Source organism: Cricetulus griseus (assembly GCF_003668045.3).
Source record: "Cricetulus griseus strain 17A/GY chromosome 1 unlocalized genomic scaffold, alternate assembly CriGri-PICRH-1.0 chr1_1, whole genome shotgun sequence".
In the NCBI taxonomy this organism is placed as follows: domain Eukaryota; kingdom Metazoa; phylum Chordata; class Mammalia; order Rodentia; family Cricetidae; genus Cricetulus; species Cricetulus griseus.
In genome coordinates, this window is record NW_023276807.1 from 85,923,440 (window position 1) to 85,942,331 (window position 18,892).

The 18,892-nt window shown below is 42.4% G+C and overlaps 1 protein-coding gene across 2 annotated transcripts in view; it reads right to left on the reverse strand.

Annotated features, from left to right (window-relative positions):
• Sertad2 (SERTA domain containing 2) overlaps positions 1-18,892 on the reverse strand; it is a 113,395-nt gene that overhangs the window by 60,351 nt on the left and 34,152 nt on the right. The gene's annotated exons all lie outside the window — the stretch shown is intronic.

Sequence of the window (18,892 nt, forward strand, 5' to 3'; positions counted from 1 at the left end):
CCTTTGCAATTCTTACTTCCAAACAGACTCTTACACATACAGAATAACTTGCTCTCTCTCTCTTCCTCTCTGTGTATGTGTGTTCCTTCAGATTGATTTCTTTAAAGCTCAAATGAGTAGAGAAGCATTTTTTAACAAGTTTCATTGAGAAAGAATTCATACTGTACAATCCATCCACATGACTCATCCATCTCAAAGGGCTTTCACAATATTGGCAGGGCTGAAAAGCTATCTTTGCACTTGGTGTTTAGACAGGATGTGAAAGAAGGAAGCCGGAGTGGGGGTGGTGTGGAGGTGTGCACAGAAATCCATCCATCCCCTTCTCAGAGGTTTTAGCCTGCAGAACTTTCCTCCTGGAGTCCTTCTTAGTCTCTACTCCAAGTGACCTTCCTCGGGCCTTGGAAAGAACGACCTCCAAAAGCACATAGATTCCCAAGGAGCCACTGTGCCACGTGCAAAGTGCCAGAAGGGAAACAAGTGTGCTGAGATGGTGGCCCATCAGGGCCCTGGCAATGGAAACTATGGCTGGGGACTATTCAGGGCTCCTGCTTTGGAATTTCCTGCCACAACACAGAGGAAGTTGTAAGACCCTGCTGTGGTTCAGCTGATCCAGTGAACAAATGTATCCTGATACCAGCCATGTTCCAATTATTCTGCAAAGTGCAAGGGCAATGTTCGATCCAGAAAAAAAAAAAAAAAAAAAACAGAAAAAGTGCAGGTGAAATGAGCTCTGGGTGTAGGTTGGACACTAACAAAGCAAACTTCTGGGCCTGGCTTGAGAAACCAAAAGGGGAAAGATGACACAAGCTGCCTCTAGGTAAGGGACAACTTTGTCACGTAAGGGACAATTCCTACCATGTTCACCACTGCATTCCAACACCAGCATGAGCTGATCCTCCCCGCCCTCCTCTTGGGCAATGTGACCCAGTAATAAACCTGTGAGTCTCCACAGAATTACCAAACTACACTGGAAATATTTTCTCCATCTTTCATCTGCAGGATGGAGGACTGCTGTCTGTGGATTCAGACAATAGGAATTTCTTAGTTCTACATTAAATTTAAGTGCTGGACCTGACTTCACTATTTATGGTCCACTATATGCAAAGGTGTTTTACTGGAAATTTTACAGATTTCACAAAATTCATTTGAAAGAAGCCATCTGTCAAATAAGCGTTATAAGAAAATTAAGGTCATACCCCCCCCCCCCACTGCACACACATACACACACACTAAAAAGAAAAATTCAAGCCCTACTGAGGCTAGGTGACCCTCAAGACTAATGTAACAAGGTGGAGGCAGCAGGGGTGGAGAGGGTGAGGCACATACTAAGAATGACCTGAGGAAAGGAAAAATGGCTCAACAGGGAACAGTCAAATTAGAAGTTACAGTTAGTACCTTAAAAAAAAAAAAAAAGATTTGCTTTTACCATTTTAAATTATGTGTATGTGAGCACAAGTGTGTGCTGGTGCCCAAGGTAGCCAGAGGCATCAGCTCCCCTTGGATCCCCCAGAGCTGTAGTTACAGGTGGTTGCTAGCCACCCAACATGGGTGCTGGATGGAACCCCTCTGCAAGAGCTGTAGGTGCTCTTAGCCACTGGACTATCAACCCAGCTCCTGTCACAGCATCTTTTAACTCTTCTTTGTTAGTTACAAGGTTCAACCCACACTCGAGCAGAGAATTCTTCTTCTTAAAAGAAAAATCATAAAACAATATGAGAACATATTCTTCAAGTGCTATAATCATTATAAAATGCCTTCATTAGAGTCATCAATGTTTCTTTCTGATTTGCATGAATAGTTTATTTTTCTCCATTCTAACAACCTTTACCTATCTTTACATGATAAATGCAAAGGTAACATAATTTTAGGTGGTATTCATTTGGGCTCTGCATATAGGTAACAGACACTTGAGTCTGGCTTCCCCACCTCCCATGCTGGCTTCTTTAAGTCATCTACAGTTAATGTAATTATTGGTATGGGTTGACTCAAGTCTAGTATCTTGTAATTTGTTTTCTTTTTTTCTTCCTTTTTAGGAGGATGAAAAACAAAACTGTGCTGTTTATTTTTTTTTTCTCTTTTGGACTGAGTATTTTATTTTTCCATTTGCATATTAGTTATTTTTATTAGTGTTTATAATATACACTTTAATTTTTAAATGTTTATTTTATTTGTGTGTGTGATGCATGTCTGTGTGCATTTGTGAGTATCAGCCATGTACATACAGGTATCCACAGAAGAGGAGACTCCCTAAGGAGCTGAAGTTACAGGAAGTTGTGAGCCACTTGATATGGATGCTTGGAACTGAACCCAAGGCCTCTGTAAGAACAGGAAGCACTCAACCATTGGTTTCATTTCAGATGCTATATTTTTCACCTCTAGAAATTCTGGTTTAAATATATATATATATATATATATGTATATATATATATATTTAATAAATATATATATTTCATGTCTTAGCTTAAACCCTTGATCACATTGGTAATAGTGGTCTGCTAGTTAAACTTCTTAGCCATTTCTAGTCCTCTTTACATTGACTAACATCTCTCTCTTGCTCACTGTGTGTTTATTAATATATATAGACAATTTTATACCCATTGATGTAAGTTTTTTATATTTATATCCATAGACCATTGCCACTTTCAATCAGAGGTCTGCTCTCCAATAAACTGTTATGGATATACAGACTCATGGCTGCACAGAGTGCTGAGAATAAATCACAGATAGGTACTCAATCCTAAACAAAGGGTTTGTTACATCCCCACCAAAGTTAAAAGAAAACTGAAGGTAGAAAGATTGTGAGAGAAGGGTCAGGCAGAACAGTACGGGCCTTTTATCCTAGCACTAAGAAGGCAGAGGCCAGCCTGGTCTACATAGCAAGCTCTAGACCAGCCAAGTGAGACTGTATCTACAAACAAATAACCCCCCCCCAAATAAATAAAAAGAATGTAGAGGGACTCAGAGGGCCCTACTCCTCACTGCTGACCTATTTCCTACCAATAGATTCAAGAAGGGGGGGGGGGTCATTGCCTTCGTTGCTGTACCCAGTGGCAGCCACACCAGGCTCCTGTAGATAGTCCTAGTCCAAATATTACACAGATGGCCCTAGTTCATCTAAGTGGGTCCTGAAACAAGACCAGAAGTCACAAATCTGGGAAAGGAACATATAGGGAGGGAAATGGAAGGGGTTGGGAGGAGAGAATAGCCAGAATGCCTTTCATACGGGTATGAAACTATTAAAGAACAATCACTTTTTAAAAAGTTGATCAACATTTTAAGTCACCTGCAAATTAACTTGATAATTTCCAGACTTGCTCTTAAATTCTGTTAGCGTCTAGATCAAGGCCTCTCAACTTTGGTTCTATTAACATCTGAGGCCACACCACTCATAGGGGCTATTCTGTGGAATGCAGCTGTTTTGTAGCATTCCTGGCTTCTATCCCACATGTCAGCAGCAACTCCTAGTTGTGACAATACAGAATGTCTCCAGACTTTGCCAAATGTCCCCTGAAGTCTCTCCTAGTCCTTTGCCCAGTATGCAGAGTCGAATTAACCCAGCAGGACTGCCTCTAACAAAAATCCTAGCGCCAAGGCTCGGGAAAGTTTCCCTAGTGGACAACACTGCATACATATGTCGTCACAAGTGGTTACTAAGGAAATTAAGTGTATCTGCATCCTGTATGATGTCACTGGGAGGGGATTCTTAGAATCTTGTGCTCCTGACGTCACCCCACATGCCTCTTCTCTTTGCTGATTTTTTGCTTGGTGCCCTTCCACTGCAATTCATCAAGTGTGACTGCATGTTAGGTTCTGTGAATTCTCCCAGTATATAACCACACTCAGGGTGACCTGGGACCCACCAGAACCTAGCTTAGTGTTCTCTTGACTTAAGGGACCTATGCAGATGTGTGGACTCCTTTTCTGCAATGGTTCCTTCCTCTGTGGCATCTGGCCTCACACATCCGAACCTCCTCAGGTCCCTGAGGTTTAACTCTCTTTCTTCAGCTGAGATACACTACAGCTGGGTCAAGCTCTAGCAGAACCACTGGGGACCTCAGGACTTACTCTGTGACATCAGGGCCCATGCTGTCTGATGTCTAGTATATGAGACAGTCCTTCATGTATTTCTGCCCAGTTTTCTCGTTTTTTATGGTGATGGACCAAAATATCCTCATTGTAACATATTTTGGGGCCAGTGAGAATGGCTCAGTAGGTGGACACCTGCCACGCATGATGACCTGAATGTGACCCCAGGAGCCCACGTGTAGGTGGAGATACCGAACTCTACAAAGCTGTCCTTCATGTACATACCATGAAACATTAGCACATGTGTATAATTTTTAAAGATTTGTTTTTAATCATGTCTGTGTGTGAGTGTGTGCATGTGTGTGCTGGTGACCAAGGAGGCCAGGTGTTGGATCTCTGGGAGCTGGAGTTGTTAGCTGGTGGTTGTTAGCTGCCTTATGTGGGTGCTGGGATTTAAACCTGAGTCCTCTGCAAGAGAAGTAAGCACTTAATTTAGCCTCTGAGCCATCTCTCTAGTTCCTAAAATACAATTTAAGTTTTGGCCTTAAACTAATCTGAGGTATTAAGTTGTGCTCTTAATGCAGCAACATTCTAATTCAAGAAACATCTGAAAGGACCAGACACACCCTTGGTCATTAACACTGATTGTTCCTGGTGTTATGGTTAACAGGGTTTCTTCTCATTCAGTCTTTCTCTGCGTGATTTGGGTAGTTTTGGCTCTGGAAAGCTTTTGTTGGCTTAATCTTTGTTTCTTTGCTGTTGTTTTGAGATTGAATTTCACCATGCAGCCCTGGCTGGCCTGTAAGTTGCAATGTAGATCAGGTTGATCATGAACTCATGGAGATCCACCTGCCTCTGCCTCAAGAGTGTTGGGATTAAAGGGGTGCAGTGCACTACCATGCCTGGCTTGAGGAGTTACTTCTTACCTACATCTCTTCCTGTTAGATGTTGTCAGCACTCTCTCACAGGCCTATTTATGTGGATTTCATTTGTTCTAATGTATTTAATAAGCACTTACTGAGAGTCAGCCTGGTGTGGTGGTGAAGTGCCTGATATCAAACTCTGTTTCTCCTTTTACCAGTTCCGTGGCCAGAGACAAGGCACTTAACCTCCCCATGCCTCAGTTTCTTCATCAGTTAATGGACAAGATGGTCCCTCCCTCATAGGAGCACTATGACTGTATCTGAGGGAGGAGTCCCTAATAAAGTTCTTGGTGCAGTGTCTGGCACACAGGAGGACCTCTAGGTCACTCACTACAACACAGGAGGACCTCTAGGTCACTCACTACAACACTGGCACACAGGAGGACCTCTAGATCACTCACTACAACACAGGAGGACCTCTAGGTCACTCACTACAACACTGGCACACAGGAGGACCTCTAGGTCACTCACTATAACACTGGCACACAGGAGGACCTCTAGGTCACTCACTATAACACTGGCACACAGGAGGACCTCTAGAACCCTACCACAGTATTAAAAAAGTACAAACCCCATCACAGTCCAGTGTCTACTGGAAAAGAATGAATAAGACATTTTAAAATAAGAGTCAAGGAGTTCATGACTCAGTAAAAGGCACACAAGAGTTATTTCTTAAGGATTAAGAACGAATAAATCGTTGTATGATAACGTTTACTGAGCACTAAATACCTTTATTTGTCACTTAATCTTAGAAGTATCCTCTTGAATCAGAGACCATTACTATGTCCATTTTACAAATAGGAAATCTGAGTGATTGAAAATTTATGCAGTTCCCCAACTACTGGTCACTCAGCTAGCATAGAGCTAGGATCTGAATTCAGGTAGTGTAATTCTAGAGCAAGAGTACACTGGCTCACCACAGCATAGTTAAGGGCATAAACTCTGGAGTCACAAAGTCATAATTGTGCCTAGTGAGGCCAAGGAAGAGATAACATTTAGATTGTGCAAATTTCACCAGGAAGAAGCAGGAAGAGGGAGAAAACTGACGAGGGATGAAACGCCAAAGTATACTTAGGGCACAGAGCTAGGTCCAGGATGGCTAGGGCCGTTACACAGAGAAGTCCTATCTTGAAAAACCAAAAAAGAAAATAAAAAAAAAAGAAAAAGAAAGAAAGAAAGAAATGGAATCTGGCACTGGAGAGATGACTCAGTGGTTAAGAGCACTGGCTGCACCAGGCGGTGGTGGCAAACACTTTTAATCCCAGCACTTGGGAGGCAGAAGCAGGCGGATCTCTGTGAGTTCAAGACAAGCCTGGTCTACAAGAGCTAGTTCCAGGATAGCCTCCAAAGCCACAAAGAAACCCTGTCTCAAAAAACCAACAACAACAAAAAAAGAGAACATTGACTGCTCTTTTAAAGGACCAGTGTTCAAATCCTGGCACCCACACGGCAGCTCACAACTCCCTGTAACTCCAGTTTCAGAGGATCCAAAACTTGCCATGGCAAAACACTACTGCACATAAAAAATAATAAATAAATAAATAAAAATAAAATGGAATCAGCACAGTAGATTGTAGTAGATAAATGTCCCCACTTATTACTGCTGGTAACACAATAGGATGAGAGGAGCCAGGTCCTACCTATCCCCATCCCAGGAGTTCAGGGGATGCAGACAGTAAGGGGGAGGGAGGGAGGGAGGCAGGGAGGCAGGGAGGCAGGGAGGCTGAGGTGGGTTCTAGTTTAGACGACTGCAGAACAGAGGGCAATGTAGGGAGGAGACAGAGAATTTAGGAAAGGAAGGTAGAGGCCAAGGGGAGAGAAACAACAAGTTTATGGGGACATGCTGAGTCATCTGCCTGCCAGACCTTCCGAAGATATTTTGCAACACACTGCCTTGCCCGAGGTCTGGAGGAAGACCTACCCTTTATCTGACTCATCAACCAAAATCCTTGTTTTCTTACCTTAATTAATCATTACCTTTGGAGCTGTTTTCAAGCCCTGTCCAGTGTCTTTCAGATACATGACAATGACAGATAGTTTAGGGAACTGGGTCTATTGGTTTGAGGAGAAAGCAGAAGGGTTAGAAGAAGTCAGAGTGATGTAAATCAGAGTTTTAGGAAAGGTGACAAGAAATGCCCCTGGTGTGCCCTTACAGGAGCACGACTTAGCATGGCTGTTACAGGTGGAAGGACCAGGGGGTGACGAACACTGGGCTTGCTCTGTCCTCTGGAAGGGAGGGTGTAATTATGCAACACTGAATTTGCCCAGGCCACTAGGGTCAAGTAGCTAAATGTACACAGTACTTGAGATTGCCTAGAGTGGAAAGAAATGTCTCTTTTCCTATGCATTAAAGCAAAACCCCCATTAACACTGACGTTCAGTACTAATTCTGAATGTGACTGATGACAAGGAAGTAGTGTAAGGAGAGAAAGCCTGATACCCTAAAAGAGAAAAGTGATCTCAAGAGTTTGATATATAACAACTGTGGTTCTGCCATGTGGAGAATACACCAACATTAAGATTATGTTTTCCCATGTGTACGCTGACTATTCTGTAATTAAACTATACAGAGCACTGTAGCCAACACTGTAACTCTTTTACACTGCTGAACATTATAGAAGGGTGAGAGATACTTGCTAATAACTACCATAAAAGGAACAGATGACTAAGAACAGAGAGGAAGTATGACTAAAAGTCATGATTTGTATAAATCATTCAATTTCAAAGTGCCAAAATAATAAGACCATCAATAAGAGAAAGTGTTAATCAAACTACACCGGCTGGGTTGGACTGGGTTAACACCAAAGGACTCCTTCAATTCAGAAGCAGAGACCACTGTCCACTGACTACACACCTGGGGCCACTGCTCCACACCAGAAGACATCTCAAGGAACCTCAAACGCTGGGAAAAACCCTAGCTGGCACATCGTAGCCTACCTTTGGTCCCCAGATAAGCTTATACCACAGCTTTCCCCACAGCTGCAGCTTTGAAGAGACCGAGGTCTGGGACCACAGCTCAGCGTAGGCTCTTGTTTATCACCAACCCAGGCCTAAACTACTAGAGCCCAGTAGCCAAAACTAAGCGAAGCAGTGAGCAAGCACACCCCAGTCCATGTTCGGAAATGTAGCCTGGCTTATTTGCTTGTTTTGTTTTTGTTTTTCAAGACAGGGTAACAGTCCTGGCTGTCCTGGAACTCTCTCTGTAGACCAGGCTGGCCTTGAACTTACAGAGATCCACCTGCCTCCTGAGTGCTGAGATTAAAGGCATGTGCCACCGCCACCAGCACACTTGTCTTGGGTTTTTTGTTTGTTTGTTTGTATTAACACAACTGTCTATGAATATCCTAGACCTCACAAAGGATAGTCTAAGAAAATAGTACTTTCCTCCCAATGGCAACTTCAAACTACTAAGGAAATACTATTATCATGTAAGCATTTACCCTTAAACTTTGAAGTCATTATCACATCATTTCCCCACTGGGAAATACACTCAAGACCCATGTTTGTTTCATGACAGCACATTGTTTTCTTGATATTTTTCTGCTTGTTACAGGACATTACTGACATTCTCGAGAGAAAATGTGTTGAGCAAGTGGTGACTCACAAAGGGAAATGGCCTCAAATGATTGTAGGACTACCTTGTAGCATATATAGAAGTGACTTTCTATGGCATGTGATTGAGGCTGGATTTTTTTCAGCTTTATATTTTTAGTTTTCCTAGTATATGCTACTATCTAGACCTCTAACCATGTCTATATTAGATACCACACAAGATTTTAACAAAATGTACATCTTTACCATATATGAATCTTGTATATTAAGAATCCATGTTTTCTGTGTACAATACAAAGGCAGCATCTTTCCTTTATTATAATTAATTATAACCCAGGCTAGCCTCAAACTCCTGATCCTCCTGACTCTGCATATTCGGCATATCCTACTGAAGTTTGCCTCTACAACCAGCTCATTTATTATAATTGATTATAGAGAATGACACTTACTTTCCTTATTGACATTTTATTGACTGATTAGTTGATAGTGATTTTTTTTTTTTTAGGTAGGCTTTCATGTAGACTTATTGGCATTTACTTACTGATGTATAGCAAGAAAAAAAAGATTTAATGAATACATTTTAGTGCTCTTAACTGCTGAGCCATCTCTCCAGCATCCCACACCCCCTCCTTTTTTTTTTTTTTTCTTTCAAGACAGGGTTTCTCTGTGTAACAGCCCTGGCTGTCCTGCAACTCACTTTGTAGACCAGGCTGGCCTTGAACTCAGAGATCCTACTGCCTCTGCTTCCAAAGTGCTGGGATTAATGGTGTGTATTACCACCACCTAGCTTCAGTTCCTATTTTTTCATCCTTTTTTTTTCCCTTAACTGTGTGTGCATGGAGGAAAGGGTGTACATGCCACAGTGTGTTGGGGGTGAAGACAATTTTAGGAAGTTTTGGTTCTCTTTCTACTTGGGTCCCAGGAATTGAACTTAAGATTGTCAGCCTTGGTTGTAAGCTTCTTCACCTGCTGATGACCTATCTTATCTTGCAAGCTGTAACAGCAAGCAAACAAATATAGAAAGATTCTGGCACAGCAAAAAAAAAAAAAAAAAAAAAAAGTGTTTATATCGTTTGTCACTGAGACTCCAACATTCAGCACATAGGAATCAGGAAAAGACAACACTGATAGATGACACAGACTTTCTCGTCTACCAGTATAATCCCTGAAGCAAACCAACGACATTATAAGTTATTTTACCATACATTTTGCTTAAATCATGAAGCCCACACCTACAAACTTATCCTATGGAGAAAAATGGAAACATAAGCAAAGATAGAACAGTGTATGATGTTTCTAGCACTATGTTGCATATAGAGAATAAATGAGAAGCAGCACAGATGCACAATAATATGGCCTTCTGAACAGAATACAGCCAATGCTAGAATACTATGCTACAATGGAAAAGGATAATCTATAGTGCCAGAAAAAGTGCCAGGGAAAATTAGCAAAACCAAGAACAGACTAATAGCACTGACAGAGTTTATTCATAAATATATATGAATACATACATACATACATACATACATACATACATACATACATACATATATCCTAAGGAAGACAGGAGTTTAGAAGTTGGCTAGGGTTTTTTTGTTTGGGTTTTGTTTTTGTTGTTTTGTTTTTGAGACAGGGTTTCTTTGTGTAGCTATGGCTGTCCTTGAATTCACTTTGTAGACCAGGTTGGCTTTGAACTCAGAGATCTGCCTGCTTCTGCCTCCCAAATGTTGGGATTAAAGGCATTGCCCAGCTGGGTTTTTTTTTTTTTTTTTTTTTTTTTGTTTTTTTTTTTAAATCAACATTTTGCCAGTAGATTCTGTGTGAGGAGACTGAACGGGATACCCATTAATGAATTGTGCAAACATGTATTATCCTTGGTAAGTAACAAACTACACACATGCATGCACCACACACACAGGCACACATACAGAATTAGTGCAATTTCCAAAGAAGTAAAATTTAATATGGAGATGGCTAAAACAAAACAATTTTAATCTATTCACAGGACACTGAAGGCCTAAAAACTTGTCCTGTCTGCCAACAAGGAGCAAGGCCCCACACTTTACACCTTTGTAATTCTTGCACAGAAGCAACAAGACAGTTATTTGAACCCAGCCTGGGTTATATGGCAAGAACCTGTTTCCAAATGCCAAGATAACATAAAGTCTCCATTCTCCTTCTAGAGGACAGGCCTAGATTATCTAACAAAGAAAAGCAGTTTGCCTTATCGTGCTCTTCTGAACTGTGCACAGCAAGCTAAGGCAGCTAAGACACTCTGAGGGAAGAAGCGGGACCAGCAAACAAGCTCAGAGGGCTGCTGCCTCACTTGTGAGCATCAGGGCATGCGAGCAGTAGGGTGACAGTGTTTGTTCACAGCACAAAGAACATCTCTGTAGCTTGCTACTTACTTGATCACTTAAGATGGAAGAGGAAACGACTGGTGCTGAAAAACCGCTTCCAACAGGTTACCCTCTATCAAAACGAGCTGCGTCTGTCTGTTTTACCCGTTCTCTGCTCCATCATAGCCATTGTCCATCACCTTGTCTCCAGGCCCATGGCACTGCCCCTTTCAACAGGGACACACTTCTAAAGTAAAGCCTCTATTGCTTGGCCCCATAATCAAGAACTAAAATCTAGCAACTCATCCTTCACATCCCTAGAAGGTCTGCCTTCACCACCAGAGCACGATCTTTTTGGGTGGAAGCAATCCATAGAGTAGGGATTACTTGCCATTCGCCATGGTGGGAAGATTGATTTTGTGTCCTGGCAAGTGTATTTGTTTTGTTCTGAGTCTTAAGAATGATGTCTTTTAGGTAGGTTCAACCCTTTTACAGTAGCTGCTCCATTCCTTTTCATAGTGCGCATCTAATCTTGGCCAGCTGCTCTTTCATGCAATGCTTGACTGGAAAGGCAAGATTATCTACTGGGCCACAGGTCATTCTAATAGAACTCTGGCCTTACAGTCTAATGCCATACTATGCTCACAAGTCAGCACATACCATCACTAGGACCAGGTCCATGTCCCTGGCTATATCTTGACACAGTACCTATTATTTTCATGCTGGCTTTATAGATAGGTGATCAGAGGAAAAGACAGGAAGTGACATGAATATACTATGAGTGACGCTGATGCCAGCCCCATGCTGTTTCACTTCATTTGAGGCAAGATCTAGTATGTAGCTGTATTCATTACTTTTCTCACTGCTGGGACAAGAGAAGAAGGGCTTGGTTGGACTCTTGGATTAAGAGGGTAAGTTCCAGCACAGTAAGGGAGGGCTCAGTGGGGAGAGGATGAGGCCCTTAGTTAACGAACTGCAGTACAGAGACAGATGGATACCAGTGCTCAGCTCGTTTTCCTCTTTGTGTTCAAGTACAGGACCCCAGCCCATGAGAGATGCCACCCACATTCCGGACAGATCTCTGCCAGCTAATCTGCTTTAGAAAGCTCTCAAAGACACATTCAAAGTACCGGGCATTGGTGGCACACGCCTTTAATCCCAGCACTCGGAAGGCAGAGGCAGGTGGATCGCTGTGAGTTCAAGGTCAGCCTGGTATTCAGAGCGAGTGCCAGGATAGGCTCCAAAACTACACAGAGAAACCCTGTCTCCAAAACAAAAATCAAAAAAAAAAAAAAAAAAAGACACATTCAAAGTATGCCTCACTAAGCCCTCGGTGCTTCTTAATACTATCAAGTTGACAAACAAAATTAACTGTCACAGTAGCCCAGGCTGACCTGCACATCAGTATGTACCCTTGGCTGGACTTAAACTTGACACTATTCCTGCCTCACCCTCACAAATGTTGGAATTGCAAGAATGCTCTACCATGTCACACAGACTAAGCTCTTAACTATTACACTTTCTTAAAAATAGCTTTGGGCTAGCAAAAAATACAAATACAAGGCCAGATGTAATGACACATGCCCATAATCCCAGTACACATGAGGTAGAGGCAGGAAGATCAGGAATTCAAAGTTATCCTTGGGTATACAGCAATTTAGAAGCCAACCTGGGCTACATGACAGCCTGTGTCAAAACATACACATACTATACAACACACACACACACACACACACACACACACACACACAGAGAGAGAGAGAGAGAGAGAGAGAGAGAGAGAGAGAGAGAGAGAGATAGCACAGAGTACACCAGAAATACAAATACAGTGAGTCATGTATTATCATGAATTTAATTCTCAAATTCAATTATATATGCTCAGACTACAAAAGAAAGCTGGAAAATACCAATTTAGGTAGTATTGTTATTCCATCTATACTTGAGTGCTTTTCCTCAGTAGCCTCAGTACTTGTCCTTAACAACAATATTTAATTAAGCTGAGTAAGTTCTTTTAGTGTAGAGTCACTTTGTTCGTTGAATCAGGGTTTTTCTGTGTAACCCTGGCTGTCCTGGAACTAGCCTTGTAGACCAGGCTGGCCTCGAACTCACAGAAATCTACCTGCCTGTGCCTCCCAAGTGCTGGGATTAAAGGTGGGTGCCACCACCACCTGGCTGAGAATCACATTTTTCCCACCGATGTCAGAGTATGAATAACAACTATTGCCACTTGCTGCTGGGGAAACTGTCCCCATGAAGATGGAATGCTAGCCCCCACCACTCACCTTCCTAAGTAATCTTAAGAGCAATTTTGAGCAAATGCAATTTGCGCCCCACATGCTAACTTGAAAACTGCCTCCTGCTTTAGGCAACACCCAATACATGCATGAGCACTGTTTGTTACTTCAGTAACAGAGCAATAAAACCAAATAATTACAGAATGCAACTCCCGGCCATCAAGGCCATCCCTGTGGCTTTGTGGTCTCTTCTATTCCTTCTAGCATTAGTTCATTTTCTCAGGTCTCATGTGAAGTCGCAGACAGATCCACACATAGGCAACAGTTGACAATAACATTCACTTTGTGAGAAGACTAGAGAGCACCTGGCACCAACTTCTCCATTTACTTTATTCTCACCACAAAACTGGTGCGCACCCAGCCTCCCCTGCTACAAACTGAAATAATCCTGTCTTACTTATTTATTGAAACTACAGTCTCCCAAATTACCAACAACTCATTGCCAGGTCGTCCAGTCACTCCCCAGAGTGTCTGTCCCTCCTCCTCATCCTCATTCTCCACTACTACAATTTGATGCTCAAAGATTAAGAGAAAACACTGAAGCTAAGGTCCCAGTCTCAGGTTCCAATTTCAGTGTAATTGGAGGGAGAGGTGTGACACTTACTGAAAGCTCTAGAAATGGTTCTGAGGCACAGCCAGGGTCATCAACATCAACTTACTTGGTAACTTATCCCTCTTGTTTGAATCTCTTGGTTGCTATAATAGTTTGAAAGTAATTGGCCCCTATAATCTCATAGGGAGTGGCACTATTAGGAGGTGTGGCTTTGTTGGAGTGGGTATGGCTTTGTTGGAGGAAGTGTGTCACTGTGGGGGTGGGCTTTGAGGTTTCCTATGCCCAGTGCCTCAGTTGACTTCCTGTGGCCTGCATATCAAGATGGAGCCATCACCATGCATTGTGGAATATTAGTTGAAGATGTGTTACATTTGTTTATGCTGTGGAATATTTTGTTTAATGATACATAGATGTGTTGCATTCTTTTATGTTGCATTTGTTTAATTCTGTAAAGCTGTGTTACTTTGCCTGTCTAAAACATGTGATTGGAAAAGTAAAGAAAGTAAAGAAAGGTATATAGAAAGGTGGAAGCCCAGGGCTGGAGAGATGGCTCAGAGGTTAAGAGCACTGACTGCTCTTACAGAGGTCCTGAGTTCAATTCCCAGCAACCACATGGTGGCTCACAACCATCAGCTATGAGATCTGGTGCCCTCTTCTGGTGTGCAGATATACATGGAAGTAGAATGTTGTATACATAATAAATAAAATCTTTAAAAAAAGAATGTAAGATTGTGAAAGAAAGAAAGAAAGAAAGAAAGAAAGAAAGAGAAAGGTAAAAGCCCAGAAGCAAAAGGTAGACAGGATAAATTTAAGAAAAGCTGGTTAGAGATAAGGCAAGCTAAGGCTGGGCTAAGGCTGGGCATTCATAAGTCAGAATATGTCTCTGTGTACTAATTTGGGAGCTGGGTGGCAGGCCCCCAAAGAGTAAAGAGAAAAAAAACAAACAAAAAACAAGTACAACCATGTCTGCCTGCACAACACCATGCTCCCTGCCATGATGATAATGAACTGAACCTCTGAAAATGTAAACCAACTCAATTCAATGTTTTTCCTTTATAAGGGTTGCCGGTGGTCATGGTGTCTCTTCACAGCAATAGAAACCCCTAACTAAGACAGTTGCCATGACCTCATCCTCATTGGGTATTTCTATTCTCCTACTTCTCCTCTCACTAATCTTACCCTGTCATTCTTCTGCTGCCAGTAGTTCATTTTCCACTAAGCTGTTATTAAAGTTTTAGCAATCCCAAATCTCCAACCGAGTCTTGAGCTCAAGCCTCAGCCCCAGAACTTTGCCTCACACTCTCTAGAGTTCAAATCCCACTATGTCCACAAATACCCAGCTATAATAGTGCACTTTCCTTTTCACTCAGTAGCTGTTTCAAACATTCTCCACCTTCCCCAGACCCTGTCCCTTATTTACAACAGCAATCCTTTCTCCTGTCACATAAGCCTGATGACCTGAGTTGGATCTCCAGAAACCACATAGAGTAGGAGAACCAATTCCACAAAACTCATCTAAAAGCCATTGATTGTTGTGGCATGCATGCCCAAACATCTTCCTTCTTCTCCACCCCCTACACACAAATAATTTTATTTTTTTCTCTGATTGATCAAAGAAAATAAAAGCCATCACAGTCTTATCTTGACCCAACCTGTTCAAGTAACCCACACATTCCCTTTCCCCACACTCCTACTCATCTAAGGCTCTGTTTCATCCTTCTTCATGGAGTCCACAGCCTGTCATTCCCTTCCCCTCTTTTGTCTGAGAGGGGCTTGCTTGGATATTTGCTTTTTGCTTTCAGCTTTTTTGGCAGGGGTGGTAGGGTGGTGTTTGCTTCTGAGAAGGGGTGTCTCTATGTTGCCCAGGCTGGGCCCAATCTCTCAATCCCCCTGCCTAGCCTCCCAAATCTTCCAAATGAGATTACAGGCATGAATTACTATACTCAGGTAAAATTCTTAAGTTGACCACATTAAATGTCTCTGTTTCTGTCTCTTGGAGGCTCTACTCCCTCAAGTGTTCCTCAGGCTGCCTTCCTTACTTTGTCATTTGTCACTTAAATACTCTTCCTGTGTAACCACCCACTCCCAACTGTCAACTGTGGACTGTGCTGGTATCTCCTAAGTGTATCTCCCCTTAAGACCTTTAATGATATTCAAAATCACACATGCAGATCCTGAATCTACATCTCCTTTGAGACATCTCATTGGTATTTTAAGTTCAAAGAGTCCAAGGCAGAATGCACTCTCCTTTCCTGCCTCTTCCCCTGTCAGCAAAAGGGACCATGATCCACCTAGTTTCCCAAGCCAAGAAGAAACCCACATTGGAAGAAAACTGACTCCATAGTTGTCCTCGGCCCACCACACACTAGTGCTATGGTACCTTATGCCTCCCCCCACACACACATACACACAGAGGGAGGAAGAGAGAGAGAGAGAGAGAGAGAGAGAGAGAGAGAGAGAGAGAGAGAATGAGAATAAACAACTTTTTAAAAAATCTTACCGCTGCTTTTATGGGACTTGTATTAATCTACAGACCATCTGGTGTGGGTGGAGGGGTTCGATCTGAAAATATATGTTTTTCTATGTATTATTCCTTCAGCAAAGGTTACTTACAGTTATGTGGCCTACCAAATTATTACTAAGATCTCCCCATAATTTATAATTTTAATAGATATGGTTACTAGGATTTTTAAAATTATGTTTTCGAAATGACCTTAATGATCTACAGGAAAACTACCCAACTGTGCACTTAGGCTGCGCCTGACCACTCTGCTGTGTTCTGCCTGTGCTAATGGCTAGTTCTCCAGGAGACAGAAGGTATCAGGTTCCACAGGAAAGGAAAGGGGAAAAAAAAAAAAACAAGCAGCGAAGGCAGGTCTGTATGTAGCACAATGAGGCCCATTTAAGAGGGTCTGAACTTAAAGTGACAAGTCGCACTTATCAAAGATGTCTTCAAAGGACACAGAACTTCACAGCTCCAGCCAGAGAAGAGGGTCAGGGCTGGACAAGATGGCAGAATTAGATATATCAGGAAAGAGTTGAAAATGATCCTTAGGGGCAAAATTAATGCCAGGATTAATGTAGAAAAAAAATGTTTCACTGCTCCAACATCTGCTGTACAAAACAGAAAGACAAGTTTATACTGCCTGGTGGTGTCATGTTACAGTTACAGAGTACAGACCCCTCAAATGTACTTTTCCAAAAAACGAATTTCAAGAGACCAGGGTGGGGTCTCCTGACTGTAGCTCTGGCTACTGCATAACTGCCCTGGGATTCAAAGGCGGGCTCGCAGGGGTGGGGGGGTCTCAATGATCAGAAGTGAAGGGAGGAAACGGGTGGAGGGAAGAGGAAATGCTGAACTACAAGGTCATGGTCAGGAAACCAATTTGGCAAGACATGTGGAAAAGCAAGGCATATAGAATCAAGCACCACAAACAGCAATGTGCAGCCCAAAGGCAGCTTTGTTTTCAGTAGCAGGACTCGGATGACAGGGTGAAGGCCAGTGCCTGCCATCCACAGAGGAAGTCACCTCTAAACTCCCCTACCCTGGGACTTTTTTCTTCCAGTTATTCTTCTGCCTGAGACAGAATCCAAAATGGAGTTTGGGCCTAAGAAACATGTTAGTGATAAACGCCCAATGTATGCCCAGGAGCATACACAGACTCTTCTTTCCTTTTACTTCCACCATTTTTTAAACCAGCCAAGAACAATACTTATAATTCATACAATGGAATAACACTAAGATCTGGTATGTATAGCTGGTATCTAACTTTATGAAGGTGGTTACTAAATAAACACAAGAAGCATGTTTTTCAAAATGTTGAAAGTGACTATAACTAAGAAGCAAAATAAAGCCCAATTTCTAATTTATTTATTTTGGTTTTTCAAGACGGGGGTTTCTCTGTGTAGCTTTGCCTTGGCTGTCCTGGAACTCTCTCTGTAGACCAGGCTGGCCTTGAACTCATAGAGATCCACCTGACTCTGCCTTCTGAGAGCTGGTATTAAAGGTGTGCAACACCATCACCGAGTCATAGTTTTTATCTTTTAACAAACTCTTTTCTGCACTTTTAGATTCCTGTAATGTTTTAGTTACTGTTAATGTTACTGTGAGACCATGACAATGGCACCTCCTATAAAAGAAAGAATTAGGTGGGGGTTTGCTTACACTTTTACAGGGTTAGTCCATGTTCTTCATAGCAGGAAGCAGATAGACATGGTCGTGGAACAGTAGCTAAGAGCTTTATACCCTGACCCAGAGAGAGAGAGAGAGAGAGAGAGAGAGAGAGAGAGAGAGAGAGAGAGAGAGAGAGACCAACCAACTAGAGACTGGGCTTTTGAAACCTTCCCAAACAGTTCTACTAACTGGGGACACAACATTCAAAAATATGAGCCTACAGGGGCCATTGTCATTCAAACCAGTACATGTAATGAACATACACTGATGCAGTAAAACAGTGTTGTAAGAAACAACACTCAAAATGTTAGTATCAAAGCAAAACAATGATTACTATAATACAGAATTTCAGATGACTCGGGGAGAGGAATTCTGATTAAATCTCTCAATTTTTAGATTGTGAGTCACACAAGATGACTGCAGACCTTAACTGTTTTCCCTTTGAAGAATGCTAATATAAAGGGGGTTCTTGAGGAGGGACTGCAAAGTCCATGGAAGCCAGTGTGCAACATGAAAGGAGAGTCTGATGGCATTCTTTCTCCCCCATGATGCAGCCAGAGCAGAAGGGGCTGGAGAAGACAAGGGGATCAAAAAGGACCCCTGAAAACAGCAAGCCAAACAGCATCAAGTACCTCACATGAGTCCACAGCACTGAGAGCAAGGCTTCCCTCGCAGCTCAGCCACAGGGCTAGGGCAACAGGGATGAAGGGCAGCTCTTCCTCGGCCTCTCCCCATCAGAGCCCTCCAGATGCCTCATATATGCAGAGTCCCTACCAAGTCTCACGCCTCTTCAAAAACAAAGACTTCTTGGTAGGACAAGACTCCTGAAAGCAGTTAAGTGGGCAGATTAAAGAACTCCAAAATAAGGCTAGAGATGGCCTGAAGGAGGATAGCTGCCCCATAAGGGAAAGCACTTGCTGATTACTCACGGCCAGATGTCAGAAGTGGACAGGTTCATTATGCTCAACAGAGCATATATTTGCTGGATGTCTTCTATGCAGGACATATGCCACAGGGAATACAGAGAACTG